This window comes from Periplaneta americana, chromosome 5 (genome assembly GCF_040183065.1).
Source record: "Periplaneta americana isolate PAMFEO1 chromosome 5, P.americana_PAMFEO1_priV1, whole genome shotgun sequence".
NCBI classification, from domain to species: Eukaryota; Metazoa; Arthropoda; class Insecta; order Blattodea; family Blattidae; genus Periplaneta; species Periplaneta americana.
This window is the reverse complement of record NC_091121.1, coordinates 48519316-48542337: the sequence shown is the minus strand read 5'-3', so window position 1 is coordinate 48542337 and position 23022 is coordinate 48519316. Positions and strand designations below refer to the sequence as shown.

The 23022-nt window shown below is 35.6% G+C and overlaps 1 protein-coding gene across 6 annotated transcripts in view; it reads right to left on the bottom strand.

The window, feature by feature from the left end:
• Positions 1-23022, bottom strand: part of Nox (NADPH oxidase) — an 804684-nt gene that overhangs the window by 80562 nt on the left and 701100 nt on the right. Inside the window, exon 1 of one of the 6 annotated variants that reach the window (XM_069825609.1) lies at positions 2609-2726. The exons of the other annotated variants lie outside the window; for them this stretch is intronic. The gene's annotated coding sequence lies outside the window, so the exon portion shown is untranslated. Of the gene's footprint in view, positions 1-2608; positions 2727-23022 lie in introns of those variants that run through there. 6 annotated transcript variants of the gene reach the window in all.

The window sequence follows — 23022 nt, the reverse complement described above, 5'->3', positions numbered from 1 at the left end:
ATAGTGTACGCTAATGTGCTGTAGACAGTATAATATACATTGCATAATGAAACGTTCGCATGGATAACTCAGTTCGTGAGTAAAAACACTTATTGTTAATACTGTACTGTATTTTGATTAAAGAAAACCTAATGAAAATGATCAAACTCAAAGTTGCGATATTTCCTAGTTTACGTAAATGGGCGAACTACTTTTCTTACACCCTATAAGCTACATAGTAAAGTGATTTGTTTGTATTTTACGCCATTATCATTGAACTCCAGTCGTGGAAGGGGGTAGCAAACTTTATTTCCGGTTCTCAAACGTTAATACAAAGATATAGCCAGGTTAATATTAAAAATGTTAGTAAAAATAAAATGATATCCCTGTACAAGACCTAACAAAAGTCTAAACCAATGTAATCTCACTTGTCACAGATTTGTATATGCAAGGCATAAAAAAGCGCAACCAAACCTGTCACAGATTCGTATATGCAACGCGTAACGAAAGCCAAAAGTAACCTAATTTAGCAGAGATTCGTAAATGTAAGGCATAACAAAAGCCTAAACCAGGGAACGGGGAACTCGTATTGTAAACAGAGCAGTTAGCATGAGTACCTGTATTCAACATAAACTAATGTAGCGGGAGAAGCTAAGCTCTCTTAGAGAGGCTGTTCCCCATCGCTGGCCTAAAGTAACCTAACCTAACCTGTTACAGATTCGTATATGCAAAACATACCAAAAGCCTATAGTAGCCTAAACCTGTCACAGATTCGTAAATGCAAGGCATACCAAAAGCCTAAACTAACCTAACCTGACACAGATTCGTATATGAAAGGTATACCAAAAATCTAAAGTACCCTAATCTGTCACACATCCGTAAGGCATACGAAAGGCGTCTGTCGTGATATTAACATTTACAAAAAATTCGAGTGTACACTAGCGTGAAACTTTCGTAATGTCATCTAAGTTATGTTGGTATAACTGAGGAAAGAACTGTAAAACAGTTGACAGTGTACTGGGTGTTCAGTTCAAAGTGTGTCATGGCTCGCTGTATGCCGTCATGTGGCTAGCCGATAAGCCTAGAGAATTCAAACTTCCTACACTTCCGCAGAGGTGTATAACCTATGAGGCAGAGAAGTTGCCTAGCAAGTACGGCGTTCATTCTGAAGAGTACGTACCGATACGTACGGTAACGCCGATAGTGGCAGGAATGTGAACTGTTTGGAAATACGTACTGTCGGGATATGGGGAGAGGGTTAAGACGATTACTTACGTACAGTATTTGTTGACATTAACTTCGACGGTCAACATGGACACGGAGCATTTGATTTGTGTTGTGTAATGTTACCGTACGCAACCGATGATAACAAATACCCTGCGTACGACTTGGCGGCGCAAAACACAGTTCGAAAGAGGTTATGGTAGCACACAGACCGTACAGACCGCCATCTGTTGCTACGACGTTCGAGTTATACCGTACACGTTCTCAAGTTCAGATTGAAGAACGCCTTAAATAATAGGCAACTTCTCTGACATATAAGCTGAAACTCGCTTCAAATCGGTGACCCAACGACAGTGACGTCATGACACACTTTGAAATGAACACCCAGTATAAGCGGAGTACGAAGGGAAATACCTATTAGCTATTTTAGCCTACGAATACATAGCAGGGATCTCGCTACTACATACTGAAGAACACATAACGGCATAAAACAAGCGAAAAATGTTCTGCTTCAGTAGGAATAAGAATAACTTCGTAGCTCACACACAGCGTCAAAAATGCTGCCATATGGGGTTAGGTGCAGTTTACAGCAGTAAAATTTTTGGAAATATTCAAAAATTTTTTCCTCCAATTAAATACAATTAAAAAAATATTTTTTTCATTTATTTTTTTACGAATTCAAAATGGTGACAGTTAACTGTGCAGTGATGAAGCGTTTCCCTCATAATTCATAAACATGTTAACTTTTCATGTCCTCTCTCTTTTATTTTATTACTAAAACTCATGTTTACAATATCATGCTCTTTCAATTACATGCATTAATAAATAATATATATATTTTTTTATTTTGTGTTAGAAGAAAGTACTGATACCTGACCATTTTTTAAATTAATTTATTTTTATCAGGAATCTATCAAAGGTAGAGAAGTGATCTTGCATCATATTGTAGATATAACATGCATAAGTACACACAAAAAATTTCATCATAGAATGCTGGACAGTTTTTGAGTTATGTGGGAAAAGCTTCATCACTGCACAATGAAATGAATTTTGAAAAAAAAAAAAAAGATAAATAATTTTTTTAAAACGTAAAAATATTTTTTCATATAGCAGAAGACAATGTTTTACACATATCAATTTTCATTATTATACAAGATATAGTAATGGAGGGGAAAAAACGTTGAATATTTCCAAAATTTTGCTGCTGTAAGCTGTACCTACCCCTTAACTGCTGCATGCACCATGACCGAGAATACATGAACAAAAATAAAATTTAGATAAGAAAACTAGTCAAAATGTATTTACTAAGTGTGTCATTATTTGCTTCAAATTAGGCTAGGAAAACAGTGTTTAATTTTAAATAAAAAATCTCCCGAAACGAAATAGAAGACAAGAGAATACGCACTTAAATCGATAATTCACTAGAAGAATTTACACTTGTATCATGTATAAATGCACACGCCTCGCGAAACGAGCCCGCAGGGCTGGCGGAATCAATTATTGCACAACGTCTTGGTAGTAGCTCTGTGTCTCCTCCTGAACTGAGATCACCTCCTGGCCAACGGAAAGGAACAGGCATTCAGAGGCACGAGGAGGTAAACACAGGAAACCATTGGCTTGAAGACGTAAACAGCGGGAAGAGGCGTGGTCTCGCCGTGCAGAGTCGCATACCGAAATCAATAAAAACTAATAATAAAGTAGGATTGAACACAGTGCTGCCTTCAAAGCGATGTTGGTGGGAATGTGGTGGGTTGGAGTTTGAGGATATATGAAGGGAAACATTTACAAAATACCGAGGAAAATTTAAAGAAACCTGATATCTTGACATAGTTGTAAGAAGTAACGGAATTATCAGATGATAAAGGTCCACGTAACTGATAATGATAATACCGTCTCTCATTTGTTTTTTCCTTACTTCCTTTCCTTATGACGCCTTTATTGCTTTCTTTCTTTGATATTTGTCCACGTTTGATGGATATATTAATTACATGATTATATAAGTACATATACATTAGAATATTGAAAAGTTACAGTGCTAGTTGTCTGTTTTCTGACCTTATATTATCTTATCGATCACTATTTCAAAGTGATTTGAAGCACTATATCATAAACAATTTTCACCCCAGTGTTCCTAATAATAAACACAAGACACTGACAACCTGTAGTGTCGCTGTAATGTTACAAACAACTGTAAAGAACAAACTTCGGGACGCGTGAGAATGGGGCACAGTAATGATTCAGCTGGTCATTTATGGTCGTTTATGCATTGCTCATAGATTTCTCAAGGGTGTGATACCTGAATATGTTTTAATATACTATATTACGAGAAATTAGCAACAAAACTAAAGGATGCGAAATACTCTCTACAGCTCTACACGAAATAAAATATTTCTTCCAACAATTTAGATTGTGGAAAAGTCCCCATAACACTTATAGCGTTCCCTCGTTGAATGGCAATACTAATTCTTTGGCGGGGGAAAGCCGTAGAGCGAGAGTCGCCGTTAAGTGCTGATAAATACTTGCCGATATCAGAAGTTAACAACTTCGCCTCGGAACACCATGGGCCCATAGATTCTACTTCTACTTCGTGCTTATTTAATTAGTTAAATGTTATGTTTTATTTAACGACGCTCGCAACTGCCGAGGATATATCAGCGTCGCCGGTGTGCCGGACTTTTGTCCCGCAGAAGTTCTTTTACATGCCAGTAAATCTATTGAGATGAATCTGTCGCATTTAAGCACATTAAATGCCATCGACCTGGCCCGGGATCGAAGCCGCAACCTCGGGCATAGAAGGCCAGCGCTATACCAACTGCACCAACCAGGCCGACTATTTAATCAGTTTCTTATTGTTTATACATATTTTCTTTCTTTTTTCTTGAATCCCTACTCCATCTCTATCACTTCCGTCCTCTCTTGCTCCTTTATGTTTCTTTTTGTATCCTTCGCATCTTCCTTTCACAGTCTTTGACGTGTAACATTTTATATTCCACCTACTACAACAGAAAATAGTTATTTATGTAACTTTTTAAGAAAGCGAATCTTTAGAATTAAAATAAAAAATTATGTTTTATTTAACGATGCTCGCAACTGCCGAGGTTATATCAGCGTCGCCGGTGTGTCGGAATTTTGTCTTGCAGGAGTTCTTTTACATGCCAGTAAATCTACTGACATGAGCCTGTCGCATTTAAGCACACTTAAATACCATCGACTGGCCCGGGATCGAACCCTCAACCTCGGGCATAGGAGGCCAGCGCTATACCAACTGCGCCAACCAGGCCGACTATTTAATCAGTTTCTTATTGTTTATACATATTTTCTTCCTTTTTCCTTGAATCCCCACTCCATCTCTATCACTTCCGTCCTCTCTTGCTAATTTATGTTTCTTTTTTTATCCTTCGCATCTTCCTTTCAGAGTCTTTGACGTGTAACATTTTATATTCCACCTCCTCATACTCATCCTCTTCCACAATAGCCCTGCCAAGACTCTGGAATTCGCTACCTGCTACCATCAGAGACTGTCGAAGTAAAATTGAATTCAAACGAAAAACTTACTAGGCACTTGGTCAGTAATTGATTTCTTGTAAATAGTTTCTTTAATCTATCACAAAATATTTCAATATCCAGTAATTTCATCACTATACAATTTTGTTATTCTAGGTTTAATTTGTAATTCAGTAAATATAAAATATTCTTTGTTTTTGTATGATAAATTATCTAGCTTTCATTAGTTAGGTAATATTTTCGTACTTTGATTTTTATTGTAATTGTAAATTTAATACTAATTGTAATTTTATTCTTCACATTATAGTTGGAATCACCTGGTAGAGGGGCAGAGAAGGCCTGACGACCTTATCTCTACCAGGTTAAACTACTACTACCACTACCACTACTACTACAACAGAAAATAGTTATTTATGTAACTTTTTAAGAAAGCGAATCTTTAGAATTAAAATAGAAAATTACGTTTTATTTAAAGACCGAGGTTATATCAGCGTCGCTGATGTGCCGGAATTTTGTCCCGCAGGATTTCTTTTACATGCCAGTAAATCTGCTGACATGAGCCTGTCGCATTTAAGCACACTTTAATGCCATCGCCCTCGGCCGGGATCGAACCCGCAACCTCAGGCACAGAAGGCCAGTACTATACCGACTTTTGCCACCCAGGGCGACGAGTCGTTAGAGCCTGACGGCTCGTCCGGAATATCGTGATGAGTACTGTTAAAACGCTTTCTTATGGAGTTACGTATAATATTTTGTTTCATACTATACATAAAAATATTTAATATTTGTTAATAAGGCCTATTGTACGTTGGAGGTGCACCAAATGTAGGCAGGCAATACGTTCATTATAGGGCCCATGTTCCGATCATTGAACAGTTGACGAGCAGGAGAGAATTGTTGCGAATAATCATGGCTAGGAGAAAATCCACAGACTATTAGGGAAAACACGGTAAATTTAGTTGAAGCAAGTAAGGAGACAGGTTTGGAAACAAACCCCGAAAAGACAAAGTATATTATTATGTCTCGTGAACAGAACATAGTCTACGAAATGGAAATATAACAATTTGAAATTTATCCTTTGAAAAGGTGGAAAAATTCAAATATCTTGGAGCAACAGTAACAAATATAAATGAAACTCGAGAAGAAATTAAACGCAGAATAAATATGAGAAAAGCCTGTAGGCATATATATATATATATATATATATATATATATATATATACTCGGGGTACTCCCATTTCTATCACTTCACCAACACTCTTCACCTTTTCCTATTTAATCTATAAACTGCAATAGTTGAAAATATACTGGGATAAAATCTTAGAGGTATCAGGCCTACGGGTTTCCGATGCTAATATAGGAATGGCTTGGCGGTCCAGGCCTTGGGACTTACAACGCGGTGTACATAGGATGCAGAATGGGCCAATGAGACTCATTTCGCGTCCATTAGTATCATTACATTAATAATAATCTTAATAATTACAGGTTGATATGACGGACGTAGTTCCAGGATCTGCCTATAGGCGGCATATCTGCGGGATCTGCACATACCCAGAGAAGCCGGAGGGCTTTAATAAGCGGACTGCGGGTAACCGGGGGAGTGTTGCTCCCTTGGATAGATGGCGCCTTGCTGAGACGTGGAATCGACGGCGGCATGTTCTTCTGATTGAGAATGCAGCAGATTCAGGCACATGAATTGCGAACAGATGCCATCGATCTGAGGAGGCCGCAGAACAACATCACAGACAGGAGGAGGATCAGGTCTCCAGTCAGAACTGGATGCTGTGCCTGAATCGATACAATGACACCATGCAGTGAATCATTCGCGTGAAGAGCGATCCTAAATGTATTTCAACAATCATTCCAATACAAGGAGGTTGCACAATAAGCCTAAGGCTGAGATGTTTGTCTGCGGGCCTTCGTCCGAAGAAAAAAAAAGACCTCGTGAAAAATGTAGTCTCTAGGCATTTCCATTGCGTCAAGTCCCTAAAAGTATAATTGCAAAGATTCCCAAAGAAGCTGGATCTCTTGATATATATCTCAGTTGTCACTTGTGACCTATAACTCAAGTGATGTCAGGTAAAACCCCAAGTTATATGCTTGTTATTATTGTCCTCTCATATGAATTTGCATTTAGATTTATTATCTTTGTTTTATTTCACTGTAAATATTCTGCGCTTCATATTTTCTTTGGAATTCAATTAAGTGTGCCCAAGATAAAAAGTGTCGCTTTAAGATTCCCAATTAAACAAGTTTTATTCGCTTGTTAAGACTTGCGCATGCGTTTACCAAGTAACGATCATCGTATTATATTTCAAAATAAGTGAAAACATTTTTGTGGTTTAGAATGAAAGAAAATTATTATAAATGATTTATACGTCGGCTTCAGAAGTTGTGGTGGATTGTTGCCAACAGGGGGATTCCTCATGCAGGAAAAGTCTGCAGTCGTTTGTTTTTCTTTGTTGTCGGGATGTAATTTACACTCTGCAACTATGGGACATTAATTCACTAGGAGTTTTCGTTGCTGCGGCAACCGAATTCCTCTTTCGCAAGAACAAGCGAGAATCGTCTCTTCGCAACGAGTTCCGTGGGAAAAAAAAAACCGGACAAAATGGCGGCGGGAGACTTTATAAATTTGACGTCGGTGAAATTGATTCCAAGGCGTGAAGAATGAGGTAACTTTATATCTCTGTATTTTAGGACGTCGTGACTTCTGGTTGGCAAATAAAAATGTCCCCAGATGCTTTGAGTAAGCAATTTATCTGCTCTTATATCCTCGGATTGTTTACTCGGCGTCAATTAGTAAAATGAACGGAACCCGTGGCACTTGGCTGTAGTTAAGACAGCAACTCGAGGCTATCTGATGATGCTGGACGAGAAACACAAAACCTCATTGAGGCTCTCTGTATTCGTGATACCAGAATTAATGTTTTATTAGGAATTCAGGACGTGAATTTCAGTGAGTAAATTTTTTTTTCAGCCGAAATGAGAGAAGTAATCGAAAGAGTCAGCCCCTCCAGTAGTTCAGTTATGTATGTATGTATTTATTCACACTGCAAATGGGTAAACACTCGGTGGCAGTGTTAACTAATTACACTCACTAAAGACAAAAATAAACACAATTAATAAAAATACCATTAATAATAAAACTTAATAGTACATTATGCAACGAGCCTATAACGGTAGTATTTAAGACGCGAATATGTTTATGAAACGAGCGCAGACGAGCGTCTTAATTACCATTAAAGGCAAGTTTCATACGACTTTTTATGCTCGACCATATTTCTAACTTGAAATTATTCATAAGTATTCATGTTATTCTTATCTGACTGGGGAGCGGAACTGACCTTGTGCAATATCGCGTAAATTGTGAGATGTGCGCAGACGCGAAAGTATTTATTTTTTCCTAGAAACAAATGTCATTGACCTTGATATAATCTAGAGAGTAAAATAAAGATCAATCTTGATATAACCTTGAAATTGATTTAGACATTGAAAAACGAGATGACAAATTGAATTTATTTGAATATTATTTACAATTAACGCAAATTATTATAGTAACAGAACATAACTTTCTGCGACAGTATCGGATTTCCATTCTCCGTGACGTTTCGCTAGTTGTCTTTCGATTGCATATCCGAGAATAATCGATACTTACGCTTTCATATTGCTACAATGGTGGTTTCTGATTGGTGGAACACCTGAACTTTAATGAATAGGTGTACTTTAATGAGGTCCATTAAAGGGCTGCTACCAGGTGTATAATTACTACATTTCGGCATGGTCGAGCAGAAAATAACATTTAAAGTAAATCTAATTTGTATCTTAACCCTAAGATCGAACTAAAACCCACGAGTATGATATGTTCATACTGCACAAATACCTTTCAGCAATTCACTCATTTCGCTGACAACTCACTCACTTCACCAAAACTACGACACATGTCACTGATTCTACCCTGATTTCACTAACACTTCAAAAACATTTCATTGGTCAAATACTTTGCACTGCCATTATAAACTATAAAGCTTCACTGACAGAAACACACTTCACTTACACAACACACTTCACTGACACAACACACTTCTTCACTGATACGACACTTCAATAACAAATATCAATTGCATCCTTTAAATCAATTACACCCTTTATAGAGCGCGAGTTAGTATTCCAGATATTTGAGTTCGATTCCCCAGAGTTGAATAGTTTTATAATTCTAAAATACATCCTAATAGCAAAATTAAAACAGGTACTGTGTGACACAGAAGTAAGTTAACAAATGGGAAACATTACTACTTGTAAACCTGAAATAATTATTGTACAAAGTAACATAATGACGTGTTCCCTCCAAGATATCAGCATCTGAGTGACCTTTTTCATTTGTACTGTTAGATTGGCAGTACTGTTCCCCTTTTGTGTTCTTATCAGTTTTTCTGAATTAGTTTCTGTGGAGTAAGTAAAATGAATACAATACATAAATTGAAGTAGGCCATGGTACGGTAAAAAATAATGCTACAATTAGTTTGTGTTTTGTTTAGTTTATTGTTTGAAACTACTGAGTTATTATTTTGAGTTGAATAAGAGTTGCAGGAGATAACATTATTGTTTGCTGTTTTCAGTTGTGATTTTGATATTCCTTGAATGTTGAAGAGATCATGTTGACTCCTGAACAGTGGAGCTAGTACTGCTCTGTGGGGAAAATCACAAGACTAGAGAAGCTGCAGACGAGTTTCGTCGTCATCCTGATGTTCCAAAAATCATACCAAAATGTAGCCAAATTATTGCATTATGAAATTCCTCTTTAGAAAATATGCCCACGACATAATAGAATCTCAGGTTGATAAAAACGCATCTAACGTATGCTTAATGATTATATATATATATATATATATATATATATATATATATAACTAAACAGAAATATTAACACACAGAATAATAAATTTTACAGGAGAAAGAGTTCGTCCAAAGGGGTGGACTCGGGAAGAGTACCCAAAACGCTCATTGCATTTCCACGTTGAATTTCAATATTTAAACGCTGACGCAAATAAGTAGTGCAACGACGATCACCAGTAATGGAGATCAAAATTTGGCCGATTTGAGATACCAAAACTTTAGCGTCATGACTCCAAGGACCGAAAGTCTCCACAGTAAAGGGGACAAAGATATAATTGTCTAAAAGAAGAGCATATTTATTGACCTTCTTCTTCGCGGCTAATTCAGCAGCATATGCTGCGCGTCTGGAGGTATTCGGTAAAGTGAAATGGACTGGGTGTCAACGCAAGTGGAGTCCTAAATTAAAGATTTTCCTCTAGACCATTGAATTAAGGTGAGACCATCGGGTCGTTTACCATCCGCGCATTGCATAAATTTAAACGAACTTTCAGTGTACTCGACAATAAAACGAATTGGTCGTCCCAAATCTCCTACTGACGGACAGAATTCAATAGACGTGATTGCGAAGATGATGGCCAGCCCTAAAAGGTCAGTAAGCTATGTGGCTCAAGACAGTGGTATCACTGGAGAATATGTTCGAAGAATATTGAAATCTGCACTTTTTCACCCCTACAAATTACAACATTTACACACAATGCAAGAGGCGAACATATTGCAACTAGATCACAAAGCGTTTGCGTACTGATCGATTCTTCTTTCAGCATGTTCTGTTCAGTGACGAATGCTGCTTATTCTTTCAGTATGGGCAATTTCATACACAAAATGCACGATAGGCCTACTTCGTTCGGGGGTGAGTTTGAACTCTGCTTAGGCTGACTACATTATTGCAAGGCGAATATTATGTAATCTCATTATATTTCTTCGATTTAATCTTTCACTAATTCGACCTAAGCTAGATAACCTCGCAGCAGTGTCGTTAAATAATTATAAATAATTAATTAAACAGTGAAGTCAGTAAATTACAAATCGAAATGGCGTTCATTTTCGAATGAAGTGCCTTATGCTATCACCGCTAGATGGCGATGTTATCCAGGTGTAAAAATGAACATAAACAAAACAAAGAAGCAGCAGTTTCAAAATGGCGGCACCTCTGCACGAGTGTACAATTATTGTGAAGTAGGTCTTCGTTGTGCGCTTTTTCTAGGCAAAAGTCTGGCAGCAAAGAATATTCATAAAGAAATACAGCCTGTGTATGTTAACACTGCCTGTGACGTCAAGGTGTCTGCAATTGCTGAATTATATAGAATATTATACTTGGATATAGTCCTTCAAATTTGAGTTTTTGAGCTGTTTTTGAGTACTGGCACTTCTAACAACATTATAAGCAGGATATAAGGAAGTAGATGTTTAATTTAAGTCAACCTCTTTACCAGCTACAGAATTTGCTTCCTTTAGAACCTTTCTATCAATTTTCAGTTTGTTCTGAATAGAGTTTTCGGTATAACTTTCCGGAACCTTTGTCGACTTCAGAAATATTATGAGCTTGACCCTCCATTTTATTCCCGATTAAACAAACAAAATGAAGTTATTACAATTTGTTTATTTCCGTAACTACAAAAGTTACATTGTTGTCCACGGTATTATTATCGACCTTAGATTTTTACGACCATGAACTTAATAACCTTATTAACTTCAAAATTTGTTTTGTTAAATTATTACATTTGTTTATTTTAATTCGACGATTTAAAAAAAAAAGAAACAATGTACTATGTTACACGTCTCTGAATTTTATTTTGACCTTCGCATGATTTGTCAAACTTGACGCAAACTCGTGACAAAAACACCAAATTACCAATTTATATCATAAATATCTATTACAAATAAATTTCAGTATCCAGAAAGTTTTCTTGTGGGATTTGAGGTAGGAGTAATTTCGGATTTCTAGATAGAACTTTATCTTAATTAATCTTTCATTAATGAACAAAGAAATTCAGTATATTTTCCTACATTTTACGAAAGGTTTTATTGCCCACCCGTTGTAAACCGCATTCAAATTCTCCTACTTTCAAATTCATTGCCATCGGCAAGGTTTGAATTTGCAATACCCGCATCCATAGGCAAGCACATTGACCATTAGACTACCGAGAACATGATTACCACGGTTGTTGCGCTACAGTTTGGCTCATTATGTGTTCATCCGACTCATACAAATGGGATCCGGAGAACTGGTCATTATTTAGTACGAAATTCAATTACATAGCTGTAGAACAAATGCAGAAAGCAATTTTAGACAGCCGGTAGGAACAGTAGCGCTTCTGGAGCCCCTCCACACTTATGCGGGGCAGATCGACGGGCCCGAGGCTGCAGATGGATGTGAACTGGTTCTGCTGCTCGCACACACAACAATAAATACTCGCAACACTCGAGATGCCACTCTTAATTAACGCGTATTCAAGTCCTCTGGCCTGAATACTAACCGGGGCTCCTGAAGATGACTGATGAGTCCGGGCGGACGGAAGAGGAAGCGGCGGCGTCCCGCGAGTCTCGTTCCATATACTTATTATTCGGAGACTTCAACGTCAGGTCAAGACACGAACTCGAGTCTACATTTCGATTCTTTATTTTGCGCACATTCCTGGATCGAATGTAATGTATATGAATGACAGGCGTTGATACATCAGAAGGAATTGAAGTATTTTAAGTCTTTGAGAATACACCAATCAACCTGTAGTATGATTAGGTATAACGATAACAGTGAAGTATTAGCTGATTTAAAAGCGAGAATATGAACAGTAGAGTTGTGTATCGTGTTACAGTATATTGTTACGAGATTTTCACGCGAGAATTTGACACGAACTTTGAATGGAACAACAAAATGTTCAGGATGCACCATAATGACTTTATAATACTTTTTAAACAGAACTTGGAAACAAAACACAGTACCAGAAGAATGAAAAATTGGAAAAATAATATCAATATTCAAAAAGGAGACAAAACAAAGCCAGAGAACTATAGAGGAATAAGTTTGCTATGTGCAACATAAAAATATATATAAAAATGATAAGCTAAAGATTAACAACCATAATAGACGCAATAATATCAGAAGAGCAGACAGGTTTTAGGAAAGGAAGAAGCTGCACAGATAACGTATTCACTTTAAAACAAATAATAGAGAAGCGAAGAGAATTCAACCTAGAAACATATCCTCTTTATAGATTACAAGAAGGCTTTTGACAAAGTGTCTAGTCCAAAATTATGACGAGAAAATTCTGGGCAACTTTCGGTGCTGGACCCCGGACTCATTTCACCGGCATTATCACCTTCATTTCATTCAGACGCTAAATAACCTGAGATGTTGATACCGCGTCGTAAAATAACCCAATAAAATAAAATAAAAACCAAAATTATGGAAAATATTAAATGAAAAAGTAATTCCACTACATTTGATAGCAGTAATTAAAGAACTATATGAAAAAAAAAAACAAAAATAAAAATAAATCAAAGGGAACCAATAAAAATAACAGAAGGAGTCAGACAAGGTTGTCCACTATCAACCACTCTTTTTAATATATATCTTGACGACATGATAAGATCATGGAAACAAATAACTGGGGGAATTAACTTAGTAAGTTTAATAATAAAAACATTAGCCTTTGCAGAAGACCAGATTTTAATAGCAAAAACAGAAGACGAACTACAAAGAATGTTATATAAATTAAACGGAATAACAAAAAAATATAATATGGAAATATCGTCAGAAAAATAAAAAAATGGCTTTCAGGGGCTCTCATCCAGTAAAGGAAAATATTTAAACTGCATAATTGTGTCAGCATTTTTACATAACAACTCAGTGGGATATGTAGCCTACCCCTTGATACAACCCCGCGTACCTCTGGGGGTATGCGTACCATAAACTGAGTACCAATTTGTTAGACCACTCTTCTACTGAACCCCTGAATAGAGTTCGTCATATATGTGAACGAATGCCTTGTATATTGTATTGCTCGTAGTATCGGCATTGGATGTAGCGATGGAAACAGTGTGAAACCTGTTTCGTGTTTTGGATAGGAATTAGTTGTATTTTGCGAAATAAAACAACTTAAAATGTTGTTTACACTTCTCAAGAAACACTGAAACCCATTGGTTGTACGTATACAGGAAGCCCCTTCTAATTACAAGGAATAAATTTTGACTCAAACCGCATAATCAATTTGTAGATTCAATTACTCCGCTGGTTCTTACCCCTCTCAATTTACGTAACATATTAGAAACACTGTCTACTTAATTGCCAGTAACTTGTCGAGGATTCAAGTAATTAGTTCCATGCAATCTATCTCCTCACAGTCATGATCCTGCTCACGACTATACCACAGTAAATTTCAAGTCTTCTTTCCGGCAGGTAAAAACGTGCATGATTCAGGCAAGCTTCTCCGTCTGAAGAAGATATAACGTATAGAGTCCATACTTTACCTCCCTATAATTTTATGCATACTGTTGGAGAAAGGTCCCAGCGTCTATCACGAAAATTGAGTGGCTCATTGAAGAGTTGCCTAAACCACAAATTTTTTAGACTCTGATTTCTGCATAGAATAACTAAATTATCATTTATATACGTGCCGAAGTACTTGTACTAGATAAATATTAGATTATAGTAAATGAGAAATAATTCCAATTAAAAGCATGTATGAATAATTTCAAAGAAAAATTGTTCCGGGGCCGGGTATCGATCCAGGGGCCCTTCGCTTAGCGCACGAATGCTCTGCCGACTGAGCTACCCCAGGAACTATACGCGACACCGTCACAATTTTTCCTTTATATCCACACAACTCAAACGGGCTGACAAGACGCCAGAACCCAAATTTGAGTGCACACAAATTCTGTGTGACTTAAATTGTGGCTTCCTGTTAACGTACCTTCCTGTAAAGCAGGTTTGAATAATTTCAAGGAAAACTTGTTCCGGGACCGGGTATCGATCCCTGATACTACCTAAAAGCCAGATTTGCATAATATATTGGTTACTGCAGGTACGTTAACAGGAAACCACAAATTTAAGTTACACAGAGTTTGTGTGCACTCAAAGTTGGGTTCTGGCGTCTTGTCAGCCCGTTTGAGTTGTGTGGATATAAAGGAAAAATTGTGACGGTGTCGTGTATATTAGACAAATCTTAAAACAAAAATCGGACTTAAATAAAAAACTAAAGATTATTTACAATAATAAAAAAGTAAAAGCCGAATTTCTCCATACACTTTAACCAACTCACAACGCAGCTCAGTCCTGGGGTAGCTCAGTCGGCAGAGCATTCGTGCGCTAAGCGAAGGGTCCCGGGATGGATACCCGGCCCCGGAACAATTGTTGCTTTAAATTATTCAAACCTGCTTTACAAGGAGCTACTATCCAAAAGCCAGATTTGCATGACAGCATATAGTTTTAAAAAACGAGGTCTAAGTTCAGACTTCAAAAATTTTTTTGAGTGTAAAAACTCTGGCACTGAGTCACACTGGCACTGAATTATTCTACAAAGCAGACATAATTGAGGGGGTCAGAAGCAAAGAGATATAAGTGCACTTAAATTATTTGTGAGAAAATGTGGTTGAAAGTACTTAAAATTTCGTAAATTCCGTGAAATTTTTTTATTTCAATTTTATTGTGCGATGTGATTAAAAGATAATCCCTTTGCCACTAAAATTTTAGATGCTTTAACTTGCCCTGGATGCACTTAACTCATGTTCTTAGAAATGTCACTTGTACCCCTTTGCGTCTCATATCAAACTCAAGCATTTTAGGTTTGAGTACAGCTATGGGTGACGGGCGACTCATCTGTCTAGTTATTTACAGATGGCTGAAGGAGTGAGAAATGAGGTGGGGAGTGGACTAGTCCAGCGGTCATCAGCACAGTGCACACTCGGCTAGCGTCTCTCACCCGCGGATAAGACACTGCACTATGGTGCATCCGTGGCTCCTGGCGGTTATGCTCTCTCCATCTTCCTGCTGCACGACGGGGCATATTACGATGCACTCCTTATCCGTTATCCATTTTAGGGAGTGCTGACGACCACTGGACTAGACAGTGCTCAGAGTTATTCCGTAAAACCGTGTAAAAATTGAAGAGGAAATAGGAGATGTTCTACAGAACATTTTGATATAATGAACTTGGGGTCTGTGAATTCAGATTAATATACGGGCTTAACCCATTTGTACATTATTATTCACAATTATTTATATCTTAATTATTTTTTCATATCATTTACACATCTGAGTTAACAACAACGTACGACATGCTGTGGCCTGTATTCAGGCAGAAGGTAGATATTTTCAACAGTTTATCTAAGGAAATGTAAATAGAATGCATTATAAGTAGGCTAGAATTCTTAGGTAAATAAATATTTTATTTGTATTGTAATAGAAACTTGTAAGTTTCGGACAAGGTCACCTGGGCATATATTTTAAATTTTATTTCACATAAAAATGCATGTTTTGAATTTTTTTTTATGCTAACGCATATTTTCAAATATTAAACTAAAACACATAAAAATTAAGTTTTCATCAAATAATTTTCGACAAAAACCTCATTTCAGATTTAAGTGTGTTTAAATACGACTTACTGGCATGTAAAAGAACTGCGGAATAAAATTCCGGCACACCGGCAACGCTGATATAGGCCTAACCTCGGTAGTTGCGAGCGTCGTTAAATAAACCATATTTTTTTACTTGAAAGATCATCTCTATCAGGGACATATCCGGTCTCTGCCTGATATAAAGGCTAGCATACAAAATGTCGCTCTGATTTCACCAGATATGTTGCTAGCAACTGTCGTCCACGTTACCTACGCAACAAGTTGATAAGGTGGGTGGCCATGTTGAGAAGCGTTTGTAACCATAGTTCCTAATAACTGTGCCAGAACCACCGTTATCATGTGTTCGATCTTTCCTGTCTTTTTTCTGCGCCCATACCACTTTCTGACTGCTTACAGCGCCATATTTTCACCTGGTGGCAAAACTAGGAACTATTTTTGCATCATTCGCGAGCGCATTGCTTAATTAGCATATCTACGAGGTTTCACACTCCTACGATCATTACAATCCGTGCTGTGCCACGCCAAACATCGTCAGTTTAATTATAACCATTTGATATATGAATTTGATATCTATTTATAATACGATGCAGGAAGACAAAATCTTCGTTGCATACAGTAAAATGTAAAAATTATATTTATTTAATTATTATTTTTATAAGCGAGTCAGAAGTTCAACTATTTCATATGTTGAGAACATGTTTTCTTCAAGGTGAGAAGAAAGTTTTCGCCTGCAGCTTCCTTCTCTTCTTGCAATTTTAAAGTAACTGCAGAGCTAGGTACGATGAGGAATAGGTTCGATCATACGCGATCTGGGGTGAAGATTTTATTTATTACCGGGTGCTGATGAGCATTCGTTTTGGAAACTCTGCTAGGTAACCAGCTCCTTAGCGACGTGCCGAAAGTTGCAACGTGTACTTGCATTCCACTGGGATAACCTTTCACACGTCCCGAGAGATTATTATTCAACAAACATCTCGTGGCCTGCAGGCAACAGTGACGCAAGTCAATGTAAATTTCGGTCAGCAAATAATAATAAATTCGAAGACCAAATTTTTTTTAAAGGGATTTAAATTTGGACTATGCCGGTCGTCTGGAAATTCGACGCTGTCACTCTGTCGATAAGAGAGCGACAGACGGGCAGACAGACAGACAGACAGACAGACAGACAGACAGACAGACAGACAGATAGATAGATAGATAGATAGATAGATAGATAGATAGATAGATAGATAGATAGATAGATAGATAGATAGTTAGATAGATAGATAGATAGATAGATAGATAGATAGATAGATAGATAGATAGATAGATAGATAGATAGATAGATAGATAGATAGATAGATACATAGATAAATAGATAAATAAATAAATAGATAAATCTATACTAATAATAAATCTGTAGCCGAAATTTTTCTGGTAATTTTCGATTTTCCAAAAATAATGGGTCCTAACATATATAATTAACCACCCTGAAACTGAAAATTGCCTTTTTTAAATTTTTGTTTGTATGTCTGTCTGTATGTTTGTTACCTTTTCAAGCGATAATGGCTGAACCGATTTATATGAAAATTGGAATATAAATTAAGTTCGTTGTAACTTAGATTTTGGGCTATATGGCATTCCAAATACTTTATTTAAAAGGGGGGTTATAAGGGGGCCTGAATTAAATAAATCGAAATATCTCGCATATTATTGATTTTGTGAAAAATGTTACATAACAAAAGTTTCTTTAAAAATGATTTCCGATAAGTTTTATTCTTTACAAAATTTTGATAGGACTGATAGTTCATGAGATAAATGAGTTTTAAAATTAAAATAACGCCATCTAAGACGGTGCAATGAATTAAGAACAAATGACTTCGTCTATAAGGGGCCTTGGACAACAACAATCGAAACAGGGGCCTTGGACATCAACAATCGAAAGCTATTAAACATAGCCTACAGAGAATGTTTCTGTGTTTGTATGAAGTAGTATCAGAAGCTAAATTAACCGATTTGTATAATTAATTATTATTTCACCATTGGAAAGTGTAGTATTTCTAGAGGGACATATTGCTATAATGTTATTACTGTATAGTAACGTCTGAGTAAATCGAGGACAGGTAAGATTAAAATAGCTTCTTATGCACAGAAAATTTGATAGGTATTTTGTACATTCGTTTTCTATATTTCTTAAAATAATATTTATGTACACTCATTTTAATCTCAGAGAATTAACGAACAACGAGAGTGTATTGATTTAGTATGCAGTAATAGTACGTTAGCTTAGCAATCCATTATTTTATAATTCAAATTTTAACTATGCTCAATTGAATCGTTTTAAAATACATAAAATAGATACGTAATAAATGCAATGCAAAAAAATTGGGTAATGAGCGAAGCTGATTATCTTGCGCTGTTGTAAAAGTTGTTCCCTGGATCAAACGTTCTATTTTAATTATGTAATTACTTTATATTTATTTCTAACAGGTGCAGCGGAGCGCTCGGGTACGGCTAGTAAATAAATAAATAAATAAATAAATAAATAAATAAATAAATAAATAAATAAATAAAATAATTAATTAATGAATGAGTGAGTGAGTGAATGGAATAAATAAATACATAAATAAATAAATAAATAAATAAATAAGTAAATAAATAAATCAATCAATGAATAAATAAATAAATAAACTAATTAATTAATGAGTGAATGAGTGACTGAATGGATGAATGAATGGAATAAATAAATAAATACATAAATAAATAAATAAATAAATAAATAAATTGGAATGAATTGAATGAATGAATGAATGAATGAATGAATGTATGAATGAATGAATGAATGAAAGAATGAAGAAATAAATAAATAAATAAATAAATGAATAAAACAAAAACAAAGTCAAAATCAAAAATAAAATCGAAATAAAAATGGAAACAAATCCAGAAACAAAAACTAAATAAATAAATAAATAAATAAATAAATAAATAAATAAATAAATAAATAAATAAATAAATAAATAAATAAATAAATAAATAAATAAAATAATTAATTAATGAATGAGTGAGTGAGTGAATGGAATAAATAAATACATAAATAAATAAATAAATAAATAAATAAGTAAATAAATAAATCAATCAATGAATAAATAAATAAATAAACTAATTAATTAATGAGTGAATGAGTGACTGAATGAATGAATGGATGAATGAATGGAATAAATAAATAAATACATAAATAAATAAATAAATAAATAAATAAATAAATAAATTGGAATGAATTGAATGAATGAATGAATGAATGAATGAATGAATGAAGAAATAAATAAATAAATAAATAAATAAATAAATAAATAAAACAAAAACAAAGTCAAAATCAAAAATAAAATCGAAATAAAAATGGAAACAAAAACTAAATAAATAAATAAATAAATAAATAAATAAATAAATAAATAAATAAATAAATAAATAAATAAATAAATAAATAAATAAATAAATAAATAAATAAATAAATAAATAAATAAATAAATACCATTATTGTTTCAGTAATGTGATTTCTACTGATTTAGTGATATCTGGTAACAATTGGGAAATTGAAAAGACGGCCATATGAGCTTTTTAGGAAATAATCTTACGCAAATCACACTATACTCTTCGCAACTCCCGACATAAGGTAAGTTTGACAGCCTGCTTGTTCCGCCGCGGCAAGCCTGGTCTTCTGAGGGAGCGCAATTTTGAAATCGAATAATAATTGTCATATACACTTCTCACTGACTTCAGTTCTCCAAATTCTGAGCAGTGATTTTTTTTTTTTTTTTAGAATGAAAGCCGTTCAGTAGATTTACGAACACACAAAAATTTTGGGGCTCTAAATCAAACTGTTTACGAGCTAGAGTTTTCCCTCTTACTAAGTGGTTTTATCATGCCACATTTTGAAAACGAGAACAATAGCAATAATAATACCTTCGGGGAGACCGACACGTAGATTGGAGGATAATAATAAAATGGATCTGAGGGTAGTGGGATATGATGCCAGAGATTGGATTAAGCTTGCTCAGAACAGGAATCGATAGCGGGCTTATGTAAGGCGGCAATGAACCTCCGGATTCTTTAAAAGCCATTTCAAAGTAAATAATATTTTTCATATTAGGTTACCACACAACCTGATTCTTTGTAGTGTTCGAATGTGGAATGCTAAAAAGTTAAGATTGGCATTAGGCCTACATATGAGCAGCGCAGCCCAAAAAAAAAAACTGGGTGTCATACTTGCTCCGACATAATAATAAATTCTCAGGAAAGACATGAAAATCCTACTGTTCTAATTTTACGGTATTTCGAAAATATAAAAGACACTGTTCTCTAGATAGATAGGCAGCTGACAGGATGGCAAGTAGATAAAGCCTATATTATGCAGTAGGTAGGGATTTTCTTTTCTTCTTTCTCAATAAAGTTGTACACGTCCATCAAAGCACGAATAACTCATTCGGTGTCACCAACTAGAAACCAACCCAGGAGATCGGAGTGAGTACGATGCTACTTGGATTTATTTCCTAAACTTCCTCGAGAGGCAAACTGGCATCGATGCTTGACATGACTGAAACCAGGACAGTCCAGCAGAATATGAGGTGATGACTCAATATGCAAGGGAGAAAGGTAAATAGACAGCCAAAGCCTGATGTTCTCTTGTTTTTCACATTCTCAAAGCCTCCTAATTTCTAAACATGGGCCACTGATTAAGGATAGTTCTTCATTTTTTTTATTATATAGGTTTCTTATGGCAATGTTAAATCCCTATATCCTATACGCAGAAAAGCACACGGTATTATGACTAAAAACAGTAATTCGTTAAATTTCGAATTCAGTTTTGAAGTTAAACATGTTATAAATATATACACATGAAGCAAAAACAATCTGAGTGCAACTGAAAAGAAAATTGCAAATTCTTAGGAGAAGCTTCCACCGAGACACTCCCGAATATTTAAGTGGAACTTATATAGTCCTGATGTTATTGTACCGTATGTGATATTTTATGTCCTTGTCATCTCCTGCGACGCTATTTTTAAAGCTCTGATACACAGGATTTCCAAGGAAAAAGATGGGTTAAATATAGTGAAAAACCAGTAGATTTTCAAGAATAAAAAATATTTTCTTCAAAATAATCCCCGATATGTGGAAAATAAGCCTATATTACATAAAATGTAATACTTTGATTGCAATTTCCCGTAACTTTAATTTTTTTGCTTTATTTCATACAAAAAGTTATATATCTTCGGAACCATTAATGCTACTTGCATGACATTTGGAGTACACATTATTTAGGATGTTAGAAAATTTTTCTCTGTAACAGAAAAATGTTAGTATATTGCTTTTGAAACTATCCTTCCACATTTTCTACTTACAACTTACTTACAAATGGCTTTTAAGAAACCCGCAGGTTCATTGCCGCCCTCACGTAAGCCTGCCATCGGTCTCTATCCTGTGCAAGATTAATCCAGTCTCTATCATGATATCCCACCTCCCTCAAATCCATTTTAATATTATCCTACGTCTCGGCCTCCCCAAAGGTCTTTTTCCCTCCGGCCTCCCAACTAACATTCTATATGAATTTCTGGATTCGCCCATACGTTATTGTAAGGTTCATAATAGGCTGTTTTTACGGTGATGGGTTGTTAGCCCTTCGCCCAACCCCCAAGCTGAAGGATCACCCCTTATCGGCTGTCCACGACTGCTTATTCAATATATTCTCAGCTACCGTCCATATCTGGAGGCCGTCTCCTCTATCCGCAACCTGAGAACGCGCCATGCCTTGGACTTCCACATTTCTAATTAAAAAATCCTAATTAAAAAAAAAATAAAAAAAAACAAGTTTTACTCCTGGCTGAGTGTAACAGAAGGTGCTACGGCTGTAATTCTGCTAGGTGAAATAAAACCATTATTATTATTATTATTATTATTATTATTATTATTATTATTATTATTATTATTATTATTATTATTATTATTAAAAGCACCTCTAAAATTCATTCTTAAAATGTACTCGCGTATGTTAAAATTTTGAAAGTAAATATCAAAATTATACTGCAGACATCCTAAATAATGTGCCTTCAGGAGTAAAAGGTCGAAGAGATTTTGACTTTATTTAAAAAAACGGCTGAGATATCCATTTTAGTGAATTACTGTAAAATTGCATTTTTTTTTTTCAAAATCTGGCTCCCATTTCCTTTAAAAAACTAACATAGAACTTAAATTGTTGCATAAATCAAATTTCTACATACAAAAAATGAAAAAAATGTGCATAAATTAGTAGAAAAATAACAAATTATACTATCCCCTCTCCTTTAATCTAAGCCAAACGCTCCTTGGTTCCTTGTTGCTCGGAATGGTTACTTCACAACCTGCGCAGTGTTTTGTTTTTGTGAGTGGCCATTAGAGCGGAATATGACCCGCGCAAGGCAATTAGAGCTCGTGATGAATAAGACGCCCACGCGGGTAGTGATGGCTGATGGCACGTCCAGGGAAATGACACGTCGTAACACGCAGATGCAAACGCTCCTGGCTGCACGATCTGCCTCGTCAAAGATCTCAATGTTGCAAGTGAGGAATTTATAAACACTTTCCTTACGTGTTAATGTAGTGTCAGATAAACTGATCTCCAAGTCTACTTCGCTGCATCGTGATATGCATTGTCCTATGTAGAGGAACGGGTGATTTTAAGAAGCGTGTATCATCCTATATTATTTGTAGATGACACTAGTATTATTGCGATGTACCGAAGTACGTGCATCTCTGCACATAGTGTGTTGGACATTGTGTAACTGTCACACATCTGTCACACAGTGCATGAGGGTTGGCCACTAAAAGGAAACT